At 44.5% G+C, this 13136-nt stretch overlaps 1 protein-coding gene across 1 annotated transcript in view; it reads right to left on the bottom strand.

Moving 5' to 3' along the window:
• Window positions 1–12737, bottom strand: part of STAG1 (STAG1 cohesin complex component) — a 181281-nt gene extending 168544 nt beyond the window's left edge. The window contains exon 1 of the mRNA XM_080622692.1: window positions 12588–12737. The gene's annotated coding sequence lies outside the window, so the exon portion shown is untranslated. The remainder of the gene's footprint in view (window positions 1–12587) is intronic.
• Window positions 12738–13136: the final 399 nt, after the last annotated feature.

Below are 13136 nucleotides of genomic sequence, written 5' to 3'. Positions count from 1 at the left end.
CCCCAGCATTTGAAATCAAAGGATGTAGAGATACTGATGTTTCACGTATGCTTTCAACAGCTTGACGCTGAACAAACAAGGCAGCCTCTTTCTTCACTACTCTTCATGAATATTGAAGACTGCAGCTAATCAAATGACAACAGAGACAACTGCATCAGGCAACAACATTAACAAGGGAAGTCCTGATTCTCCTAGACAAGAGCAGTAAGAAAGCCACAGCTCCTGTTTGATCAAACAGCATCAGCCAAGAAACTAATACAATGTTTATATTCTACATCTTGTTAACCACATAGGGGAAGCTGTTTTTAATAGCAGGCAAATATTGATTTTTTTCACTACTATCAATTGTTTTCCATGCTGGTTCTCATCCTGCTTTTAATTCCTCTATTTGTGAGAAGGATGAACATACCTCTCTGACAGAAATCAAGAGTGAATCCAGACATGCAACCAAGTGCAGGCTAACACAGAATCTCAAACGCTGGGATTGCTCGCAAAGCCTTACATGAGTTACATACAAGAGGGTAACAATGGAGCAATGGAGTCTTGCAAAGAGCTCTTCAAAACAAAGAGAGAACAATCCACCCAGCACTACTAAACCTTCAGCATTAAAGTGGGGTGCCCAGTTTAGGGTCCCAGGCTTCAAGATATGAACTGACAGGAGAAAGTCTACAAAGCAGTGAGCTGGATCAGAAGACAAGAAAACAAGATCTACCAGGAAACACATATAAAGACACAGTTTGTGTTAGAGACTGGGGGGGGGGGTGTTAAAAAATGATAGCTCAAATACATCCAGGTACATCATAAACAGCTGGGCATAACCAAATAAAAACCTCAAAGCTCACTGCAAAATGTGCCAGTTAAGCATTAGGGAAAAAACAAGTGGTAAGAATAGAAAGCCCTGGAATAAGCTGCTTAAGAAATGCAGTGGAATTTCCAGCAATTAAGAGATTAGACAACCATCTGTCAAGAATATTGTGAATGATCTTCCCTCAAGACAGAGAAAGGGATTAGCTCAAGGTCTCTCTTCATTCTTTTTCTTTGTTCAGTACTCTTCCAGGAACAAAGAAAGCCCAGGCAGAACCATGAAAGTAAAAGTAAATAAATAACCATTCTAATACAAGTCCATTGTAAAGCACAAGATTGGACAGAGATCTCCAAACACTACAGTTTCAATACCCCTTAGTGGCTGTAAAAGCAAGATGAATTTGGATTTAAGAGTTATGTCACTAGGGATTCCAGCAATGCACCGGAAAAAAAGGAAAAAAACAGTGAAAGCAATCATATAAAACAATAATAAACACACTGTAACAGTCTCCTCAATACCAGTTCTTTCATTAAATGATGCTTTGATGGTAAAAATCTCTGTATTTTCCCAACACAGCATGTCCCAGTCAGAAGATGAAGATGCCTGAGTGACGTCTGCTCTCAAGTTTTTCAAATATAAGCTACTGTTTCTAAAGCAAAAGAATTACAGGACAAAATAATAGTGCATTTCTATTTGAAACACAGGCGCAGAAGACTGCAAAGCAGGTATTACACAAAACTATTAATCACTTGAACATTTTGGGTAATGGTCTTCAAGAAAACATACTGCCACGTTAAATCTCTGTTGGTAATACAGGAAAGTTCTTATGAGTGGGATAGTAAGGAAGAAAGATTGGAAAGAACAGAATATGGAGGGGGCAGGGTGGTTGCAATTCTTCTCATCACATATGATCAGGATATTTAGAACTGATGGGTGAAAATAGCATTAGAGCCACTCAGTTTCACCAGTGAGAGCACTGATACCCATGCAACAAAGTCAGCAAATGGCTCCCCAACAAAATAACCTTCCACTTGGGTACTGCAGCAGAACTGAGACCTTCAATACAGACACTTTTGATCACCTTTATAATGCACTTGGAAGCACCAATAATGCTGATCTTGACATCAACATTTAGCTTTCGGCAAGGTTAAAACCAGTTTACGTTGTTCTTTTACTTCATATTCCGCTACAACATTTTAAACTGCCCAAGTACAAAAACGTTGTTGTACCCTCCTACTTTTACTAATTTTCCCATGCTGGTATCTGTTTAAGTTGCTCTGGAAGATTTCAGCCAAAGTAAATATTATCCTCTAAACAAAGTTAGGAAACATTTGCTCGTTATTTGAGTTCTCACTAACTTGCATGCTTTGGAGGAAACACGAATATAACACAAAAGAAACCCAACTAGCAAGATCTGCCATTTAGCAACTTAATGATGACAAGGAATTTGAAGCCTACTTTTCAAACCTTGGAAGTTATGCTTAAGATAGTCTGGTGCTCAGGGAATGTCTTGTGTTTACATAGAAACAGACTAATGTCTGTCAAACTCCTGTCCTTCCCGACAAAGCTGGAAAGAGACAGTGTAGGTTACTCTCTCAATGTGGCACATGCAATCTGTTCCTTATGCAAAATCTGCACAATAATGAAATCTGCTAAGTACAGATCCACACCAAAAAACTATCTTGTAGCCCCTACCAAGCTGCCATTTACTGTTTTGCTGACACTTACAAACTGATCAAGCTACATGGATTTTTGTTGTTGTTGTTTTAAGGAACAACTCAGAGCAATCCTATTAAAACCACAGAATAGGTCAACTACAGGTCTCTACCCTAAAGCAGGAAAACTCAGCAGGAGTTTCTCAATGAAATCCCTAGAAAAAAAGATGCGTATTTACCACAGCCCAAATAAATTCCTTAATCTCATATTCAGTAATTAATTAGAATAATTTTTGCTGGAACACAACAAAAATAATCTTCAGGTAAAAATCCAGTGAGGAATTTCCAGTCTGAATGATTTCTCAGAAGCATATATTGTTTGGAACAAGATTTTAGTAACTGCCTAACAATACCCATCTAAACCACAGGCATGCTCATCTGAGCCATCTATAATAATGTAATAACCAAAGTTCCCTTTAGGATTAAAAAAATCCCCAGCAACTAAGTCCTTAACTGCCTGGACTAACAGCCAAGAAAAAAATACAAACAAGGCTGTTGTGTGCCTTAAAGCTTTGGTCTTTGTTGCTGTTAAAAAGGATGCCTGGCAAACGCAAGATGACATTCAGATAATTTCTGACCGTCTACCAACATGTTCTTTTCTTTCTTCACCACAGCTTTTTGTCTCTCAACTTAAGCCTGTTTCAGGGAACTCTACCAGTAATGTCAAATGCAAGAGCTCACAGGAAGAACAGAATGGTTCTTCAACTAACCTCACGCACACGTCCTGCTTTTGAATCATCTCTGAAAGAGTCTGATGGGCAACAAATATTAGCAATAGCTTGACCAGAGATTAAAAAGGCTAATTGTGGGAGTTTTTTTACTATTATTATTATTAATAAAACACAATCCTACAAAGAAAATCAGTGAGCTGCAGGAGCTGCGGTTACTTTGCGTGATACTTTCTCTACTAGCTGCTATCAGTATGCAATGGGAACAGTCTGGTTCCTTCACCCCTGCCACCTCATTTGATCCAAAGGGAGCTCACCGTGTAATTATTTCTTCTAGCAAGCTGCAAGGCAATGTCTTTTTTTGTACATTCCCATGTTCTTCAATTATGTATTTGTTCCATAAGCTTTTCCGTGTGTCATGCTTGCCTCCACCAGTAATAGTGAACCGGCACATATGCTCAGGATTCAAACAGTATAAATAAACCTAATGGCACTTCGTAGCCTTTCACTATGTGCTATGTGCCATTTACCAGTCTTGTAGGTGAAGAGATCAGAACTGGGGAACTAAAAATCAGTGCTGATTGTCCCACATGCTGAATGCTTTTTGTGATTACTGTCACAGAAAGTCATTATCTTTTGACACAGGCCTGAATGCAAACATGAGTTACAAAGGAGCACCACATTCCCTTCAGGACAGAGGCAGATACAATAGTTAAACTCTAGACGTGGGTGTTATCAAAGCATGACTTTAGGTCAGGGAAGTTGTTCAAGGAAGAGACAACAAAGGAAGCGACTGCCAAAAATTTATGGGCTAGTAAGATGTGAAAGGGTTATTCTTAGCTGTGTATTTCAGAATAAAATGAACTACATCAGTGACATACCCTAGCAACACCCAACACCTCAGGATTTACTACAGAAAATACTGGTGGTATTACATGGAGAGAGAGACTCCAAGTTCTGCACAAATGCTATGGATGACACCAGTGAATGACAACACTCTTGCAAAAGGCCTGGCACTCCTCACAGATGAAGTCCTGGCACAAACCTTTAAGAAAATACTCTGAAGGCTTTGAAAAGGATAAAGGTTCAAGTTCTAGCAGTTTTGTAACAATGCATTTGCCTAGGGAAAACAAAATGTCAAGGAAATAATGGCAGCTGCAACTGACAATTCCTTCCCCTACCCCAAAATGTGAGACACTGCTTCCTTTTAGTTTTACTTCTCACTAACACCCTTAACTTTTCTTTTTCAACTTTCCACCTGGACACCAACACACTCTAAATCAACTAACAGTAATGAGACATCAGAAAAGTAAGGCATACCAATGGAAAAAGTTTGTTTTACCAGCTTTAATGGCTATGACAGTAACAAACGTTCCAACTCAAAGACAAGAAATTCATAATCCCATAGCCACCTCAGGCAATGAGCATTTACATAGAAACCCACGCACCAGCGCTTCCAGTCCATAACGCCCATGCTTTATAGTTAAACAGAAGTGTGCCAAAACCTTCCTTTGCAAAGCAAAAGACCAGCAGCTTCTTTGGTTTCTTTTGGGGAGAAAACCAAGTATAACAGCAAGATACTGAAACACAGTAAGAAAAATGCAAGTGGGGCATTTGATTTCCATTTCTTTTCTGACAGCGCTGGTAGCGTAGGTTATACCCAAAATTTGACTAACTCCATTGCCTGTATTCTCCCACTTGCTTGGAACAGTGCGGCAGAGTGAGGAAACCTTCAAGCTGTGGGACAGGACGCACAGAACAGTCTCCCTCCTTCCATTCCACTTTGACGATTCCACTTGTTATACTCCAACTTTGGGGATATTTGACAGGACCCAGGTGCAAGGTCTTACTGCCATCCAACTTTCTGTCCTCTCTTTCACCTCAGCAAACGGATGGCACTGCCATAATTCAGACTGGCCATTTGTAATGAAATAGTACAATATTCTGCATGTCTCTTCCTCTTCAGGTTCTGGACACATTCAGTGTCTTGTACAACAACATAATAATTACTACTCAGAATTTCCCTAAAACATTTTGAAACAGAAATTAAACTTCAGCTCCATTTATCTCTTTGGCAGAGAAAAGTGTTTCAAATGAAGCTTACAAAACCAAAACACATTGAAGAGAAAAAATCACCCCTGTGACTTGGGAAAGCAATAGACATGCCATTTCTTCTGACCCACTATACCAACCCTTTTAAGAGGGATAAGAAAGGACACATTATAGGTAAATTTTATTTATGCAAATACAAGCAGAACAATCAGCTAGAGCTAAAATAGGAAAAGCCTCCAAGACCTGAGGAAAAACACTGGAACTGTGGAATACAAAGCAGATGAAGAATAAACAAACCATGACCTGTAACTAAAAGGGCAGAGCACCCAAAATGTTGCAATCTTTCAGGAAAGTCCCTCAAAACACTCGGTACTTATCCTTACCATTTTAACTCTCTATCCTCACTCTCATTCTCAGAGCATTATGTACAGCACAACACAAACATTACAGATTGCTGAGTACAGTTTGTAAGTAGTCGAAGGCAGACTTCAGCCCTGTGAGCAAGGATGATCTATCACTACAGTGGTGACTTGCACTCCCTGTACCGTGTTATTCACTTCACAGTATCACTGCCTCATGTTGTTTTCTTTGGGGTTATTTTTAAGCTCAGTATCCAACAGAAATAGGCCTACACAACTGTATTCTGTATGCGTATCCTTCCCTCCCTATCCTTTTCTCCAGTTTCCACTACCAGTAACTGTCAGTCCCTGAACCAATTTCCACTAAACTCCAAAAACCAGAGATCGTAAAATAAGTTCCTCTACATTTTTAAAAATACTAATTTCTTAGAAGAGAGATTCTTAATTCTTCTCACCCAAGCACTGTCCTATTAAAGTATGGTTACAGGAAAAAAAAAAAAATCATTAAGACACCAAAGAAGACAAGGGTGAATCAAAAGAAAACTGCCTTCAAAAAGAATTCTACTGCTTGAAGCAGTGCTTTCTCTTGAACACAACCTCTAATTGTGTTTACACTCTCACCTGACGCTTCCTAACGCTACAGTGTAGTCTGCTTATCTTAGTAGAAACTATTCTAGAGGACAGATCAGTAGACAGCTAAACAGATGACAGCATTCAGACAGAGAAATTAACCCCACTTTTGTACAGGAGAGCCAAGCTCCACAACCATATAGCAGCTCTCTAGAAAATCTCCCTTACCCACACACCCATGGACTCTACTTGATAAAATCTGCTTTAATTTCCAAGAGACACTTAACAAGATTCTTCACAAAAGGCTCTTAAAGACTTTAATTAAGCTGTCATGGCAATAAAAGGCCTTGCATAGATAGGTTATCTGGGTAGAAGAGAGAAAACAAAGAGTAAAACAAATGGTCACTTCTGACAACATAGTAAGGCCACCAGTGAAGTCCCACAGGAATATGAGCTGGAGCCCAAACTGAGATGTTCTTACATCTGGAGAACGAGGCCAGTGCTACCAATTTACTGGTGACACCAACTGTAAGGCAGACAGCACCAGCTGCAAAGAACAGAAGAAAAAACACAGGCTGCAAACAGCAACGCTTGCAGGGAGAATTCAGTAAAGGTAAGAGTTACCTGCAGGAATCCCAAATTCACATACACAGTGATGGGCCTCACACTGAACACTGCTACCCATGGTGAGCACATAGAGCTGAGTCAGTCTGAATCTCCCACCTGAAGAAGCCAGGGTCTTGATCTACAGAACCGCTTTTCCAAGGAAAATATTCTTGCCACTGACCTTGTATCAACTCTAGCAACACCTTACTCTGATGGCCTGATTCAGTTAATTCACTGGGCAGAAAAATACCCCTCCCAGTCAGATGGGTTTTGCCAGGTAGGGAATTCAGCTAGCTCAAGGAAAGGTCAATTTAGCAACAGCAAGCACTAGCACAAAGGAAAGGGAAGAACTGTGCAGCTGTGCAGAAAGAGATTGCTCTCTCAGCTGTGGCAGATCAGCTCAATCATCTTGTGCAATTCCATTGGCAGAAACAAGCTCTTGTGGTCCTAGTGAACAAATCTCAGGAAATAATGATGCAAAATGGGCATATTTGTCACTCATTTAAGAGAGAATTTCTTACCCATTTGCAAATGAAGTTTCATTTTCCCACTTATAAACACTAACACATTGGTATCTTCCTGGTCCTTGGGGATTCTAACCCTAGAAGGAGAGAGAAACCATCATGTGGGGGAGAGCAAACAGATTCTCAGCTTGTCATTTAATTTTTGTTTCAAAAAGAAACACCACCACCTGCTATGCTCTGGTATATAAAAACACGTATCCAAAATGAACTGGTTTCATTTGTATTATTTTCTTGTAGAAAAAATATTTGACATTCAGAAGCATTTCTGACACCCAGGTCTGTTCTTATGTAACCTTACAAAGGAAGATTTTTTTCCTAAGAGCTGAACCATCTGCCAACGCTGTGTTCACTCAGCTGACCTGCCAGTATAATACTAGTCTGCTATACAGCGAGTTAGAGAGGATAGACTCACTGTATTTATCTATAGAATAAATAGCATGTATTCTGCTGAAACCATGCACAGCAAAGAACACAGCTGGCTGGATATTGCCTCATGCTGCTTTTTAGTTAGACATCACTTTTGGAAACCACCTGAAACAACTTGCCTTTCCATTGAGGGTGGAGAGGCTTAAGAATTCAACCTCTTGCTCTTAATTCTGCAATAAAAGATTAATAACTGTGCAACTGAAACTCAGAATATACTCTCACATCAAGCTTTTGTATCTAATAATGCTGCCTGAGAGGCCTGTCCCACCAAACAAGATTGTGCAACCAATGCCTTTTTTCATGTTTTAAGACTAAAACTATAAATCCACCCTGGGCAAGACTAGCATCATAATCATGGAACAAGTATTTGGCAGCTCACGGCTAGCCAGTGCTCTCCATCTTTGGGTACATAGAGAGCAGCACAAAACAAAGTCAGATGCCTGAACGGATGAAAACCAAAGGGCCACAAAGATGCTGCGAGGGCTGAAGCAGCTCTGCTCTGGCGACAAGGCTGAGAGAGCTAGGCTTGCTCAGCCTGGAGAATGCTCCAAGGAGACATTAGACAGCTTCCAGTGCCTAAAGGGGCTAAAGGAAATGTGGAAAGGGGCTTTTGACAAGGGCCCAGAGAAGCTGTGGCTGCCCCATCCCTGACAGTGTTCAAGGCCAGGTTGGACGGGGGTTGGAACAATCTAGTCTAGTGGAAGGTGTCCCTGCCTATAGCAGTGGGGTTGGATTCAGATAAGCTTTAACTCTTTCGACCCAAGCCATTCTATGGCTCTGTAATTTGCACCACATATGGAATTAGCTGAATTTATAAATGGACATCTTCCAAAGTAAGGTGGCTTTGAGACTGCATAATATGAAAGCAGAATGACCAAATTTTTCACAGGATACATGTGACACTGTCTGGGCACAGCAGAGATGCCCTAATGAACCTATTCTCCAAGGCATCCTGCTACCTCAAGCACACTGTTATTATTAAAAAAAAAAAACATTTTCTAAAATACTAAAATGCCTGCTGAGATGCCAATGAGGAAATGTTACAAAACTACCAAACCCAGGAGCATAGATCCTTCTCATATTAGCGAAGACCCAAGTCACTGGCTATTCTCTCATAAACAAAATGTCCAGAGATGAAATCATTACTTATGTTCAGACATGTCAGAAACTAGAAAGTAGCTACAAAATGAGAACTACGGAGAGGATTCCCTCTGCAGTTCCTTCTCTTCAGCTCTTTTAAGCCAAGCTGAAGGTGGTGTCTACCTTAAAACAAATGAATTAGTGTGGATCTTCCCAAAACACTTGTTTTGGAAGCATATTTTCAGACTCAAAAGTTGCAGAGTCATAATTATGTTCTCTCAACCCCTTATTTTCTAGGGAAACAAAGAAATACATCTCTCTCTTCTGATCACATATTCGACATCCAAACCAACAAAGTTAAATCAGTTTTGGGAAAGCAAAATATTGCTGAGAATAAAACATATCTCTACATGTCCTGGATAGAAATGACAGAACAATTATTTGCTGGTAAACTCAAACTTTGTAAGATTTCTCTTCTTTTTCCAAGAAAGAAATCTAATTCTACTCCTTTCTATTTTTAGCCAGATGAGCAAACACAGAGGCACTGCAAGCAAGAGGAGACAGCAATCCGCAATAGGAGAGTTTCAGATCTCCACATGAGAAATTTGAGTGACTGCAAGTAAACACCCAGAACTTCAAAAAAGCATTAAGTACCTTACAGAATCTGGTTGGGATTTTAAGTCTTGAACCCAGTACGTCAGGTTTAGATAAGGTACATTCTTATCTTGGCACCAAGCTTCAGCATCACCTTCTGGTTTGGACTCCAAGCCGGAGCGCCACCTGAACAGTTGAACACTTCGAGGTGCAGAATAGGGAGCGCCAGATCTCTGAGAGGCCAAGCACCCATTCAGCAGCACCGCATCCAAATTCAGGTTTTAGCATTCCTACACAGCTTAAGCAGACAACAAGTTTTCTGCTTTCAGTATGTCTTGTGTTAACTATGGAACTAGCACTTTCAAATTTTCAGCAGGGTGTTGAAGTCTCTTGTGCAAATGCTTGTATTTCTTGCACAAATACCAGAAAACAATTTACAAATGATTAATGAACATTTGAACACTGATAAGAACATGTTACAATATACATGTTCTTACCCCAGAATGGACTTTTCTTAGAAAGTCATTACAATTAAGCAGTTCTCTCCCACTGCATCCTTACACTTCTGTAGGCCTACTTGCCTGCTAAAATGATATTTAAAATGCCAATATTTAGGCACCTTATATCAGGGCAAGTCTTTACAACAAAGGGGAAGAAAGAAGAGAATCCAAAGTCACCAGTGCACACTTGAAATACATGTTCCTCTTTAAAAAAGGGTTCTTTCAATCAAAAATATTCACTTGCTGAGTTTCTGAGCATCCCAAGTAATTCATTTTGTCAAGGGATACAAATATTTAATGTTCTATTTTCAGCAGACATTATATGAAGATTCGCACAATATGACAGGCTGGTTATGGACAGACACAGTAACTGAAAAGCTTGGAACCCTAATCACAACACCAGGATTTAGGCTGCCCTCAAATTCTGTCCGTGGCACATTGCGTGTGGATGTTTGGCCATAAATGCTGTCTCTCAAAGTAAACTTGTCAACTTCAGCATGTTAGTACATGTTAGGAACCACCAGAGACTGTGAGCTTGTCAACTGCCATGTGCTTCAGTCCTTAAACACAGGGGTTATACAAGAGGTACTTTGAACCTCCAGAACTGACACTACCTCTTTGTTCAGCTTCAGAAAAGTACCATTTTCCATTATCCCATCCAACTGCTGTCAATCCACAAGCAGCCCATCAGCAGTAGCCAACCAAGAGTCTCAACTGAACACTTTGTGTTAAACAGCCAGTAAAAACTACATCCTCCCAGATTAACCCTAGCCCTGGAGTTAGCCCCTCCACTGCTGCTCACCAGGAAATCCTGCTGCATCACGGGTTGGCGTGCTGTTCCAAAACCACACTAATAAGCCAGCCTCTAGTTCCACAGAAGTAAGAACTTCTTCCTGTAGTTTCAGCAGACAACACATACATTGCCTTGAGGTCTAGTGATTTCTTCATGGATTGATGGAATATACCGTAGAAACACTCATCAAATGACCTTGCTGTCTACAGATAAACAAAAAAAAAAACCCCAAACAAACAAAAAACACTAGACAAAGCAAAACTGCTTTGGATCCATAAAATCTGGACTAACCTTTCTGCCATACCACCCCTATCACTAGTGTGATAACATGAAGAAGTTAAGCAAGCCTTAAGATGTTTGAATCCAGACATTAATGTCATCCATCACACCAAACTCAAGACACAACTTAGGAACAGTTGTGTTAGTGGTGTGATCAGGGAAAGGTTTTTTGCTCCTCAACAACTCAATAAACATTATTACTAGACTAACTCTACAAAGCTACATGTATCAAAAAATTGTGAAAAACACAACTGAAATAATCAATACTCATAAAGCAGCTCAATTTAGTTTAATTAAACTCACACTGTCTTACCAGAAACTAAGTCTTTTGACACTGGTATTGGCAGTCACATCCCTTTTGAGCTGCTCTACAGATACTAGTGGTATCCTGTTTCTCCCAAGTCACACTTCATCCCAACCACCGCTCACACTCCTCACTCCACCCCAGGAACACACAGAAAGCCAAGTGTGGCTGACCACTACTCCCTACCACAGGCCAGTCACCAGCACCCATCACAGCAGCTTTCCTCCTTGCCAATCAAAACCCTTGCTATTTTTGCTGTCCAGCAGCTCAGGACCCCAGCTTCGTGGCTCTTCCCCACCTCCCAGAACTGGTCAGAGGGCATTGCCTACACTCGACTTCTCCCCAGAGCCACGGTTCTCAGCTCCTGTACCACCAGTCGGTCCAACCTAGGCGCCAGCCACCCGGGGCTCAGCACGCTGCATCTCCCACCTCAAAGGTTAGGGAAGCATCACCGTTACATGACACGGGTCTACTCCCCCTTGGCAAGCCAAGGAGCGGCCTCTCGTCGCCAAGCAAGCTGCCCACCGCACCGCAAGCCTTTCGCGCCGGTGCCACGGCACTAACAACTCGAGGATGAGCAACAGGAGCAGCAGGCTGAGTGTCCCCAGCTCCAAGACTACAGACCCACATTCTCTCCCCGCTCCATGTTTGTGGCCCCCCAACCCCGCCTGTCCCGCCTGGACGCAAGCCAGACACCGGCGGCGCTGAGGCGGCTGGGGCCCTCCCGCCTCCCTCCCCCGGGCCGGTCCCAGGAGGCGGGTCGTGGCGGGCCGAGTCGAACCGGGCCGCGCACCGGCTCCCGCAACTTTCCCTCCCCGCGGCCACGGAACCAACTCCGCCGCCGCCCGGGCCGGCCGGGGGCCGCCACCAGCGTGCCCCGCGCGGCGGAAGCACCACCCCCGCTCCGCCCGAGCATCCCCCGCCGCCGCCACCGCCCGGGCCGCCCCCACCCCCGGGCCGCGCAGCGGGAGCGCCGCCGCCGCCGCCCGGAGCGTGGCGCAGGCCCGGCAGCCGGGAGAGGCCGCCCGAGCTCGGCCCGGCGCCCCCGGCAGCCCCGGCGGGGACAATGAGATGGCGGCGAAGAGCGCCGCGCCCGGGGGACCCGTTGCTCCGGCAGGAGCCGCCCCGCCCCGCGCCGCCTCCTCTTCCCTCCCCTCCCCTTCTCCTCTCTCCTCGCACGGGCAGCGCCCGCTCCCGGCCCGGCCGCCGCGGAGACCGAGCGAGCGAGCGGCCCCGGCCCGCTGCCCCCGCCCCTCGCGCCTCCATCTTGGATCGGCGCCTCAGCGCCCTCCCTCCCGCGCGCCCCGCTCACCTCGGGCCGCGCCGCAGCCGGGCCGGGCGGCACCCCGGGAGCTCTGCGGAGCCGCTGGCGCGCGGGGTCCGGGCGGGTGCGGGCCGGGGCCGGGGCGGCGGCGCTGGCGGGGGCCGCGCTCACCGGAGCCGCAATCCTAAACCGCCATCTGGCGGCATGTCCGACCCGCCAATGGCGCAGCCGCCGCCGCGCGCCGGACCCCCAGCGCCCCCTGGCGCCCACCCACAGCCGCGCTGAGGGAACGGGGAGGTTAAGGGGGGGGACACCGTGGGTAGAGACGGCCCCGCCCAGCGCGCGGCACGCGGGCGCCGCAAACGTCTTTCGCGCGAAAACGCCACGCATGCGCCCCGCAGCTTTTCTGCTCGCGCGCGGCCGCGGGGCGGAAGGGGGTCGCGAGCGGCGCTGCTGAGGAGGCGGGGCGTCGGCGGGGTGACAGGAAACCGGGGGAAGGAGTGGGAGAACGCGTTGGCGCCTGTCGCGACATAAGGCGAGAGAAGTGGCGGTCGCGGTGCTCTGTGCGGTTGTCAGTGCCCGTTTGAGTGCTGGAGG

Source organism: Psittacula echo, assembly GCF_963264785.1.
Source record: "Psittacula echo genome assembly, chromosome: 7".
In the NCBI taxonomy this organism is placed as follows: Eukaryota; Metazoa; Chordata; class Aves; order Psittaciformes; family Psittacidae; genus Psittacula; species Psittacula echo.
The sequence above is the reverse complement of the archived record's forward strand: the minus strand, read 5'-3'. Positions and strand labels throughout refer to the sequence as shown.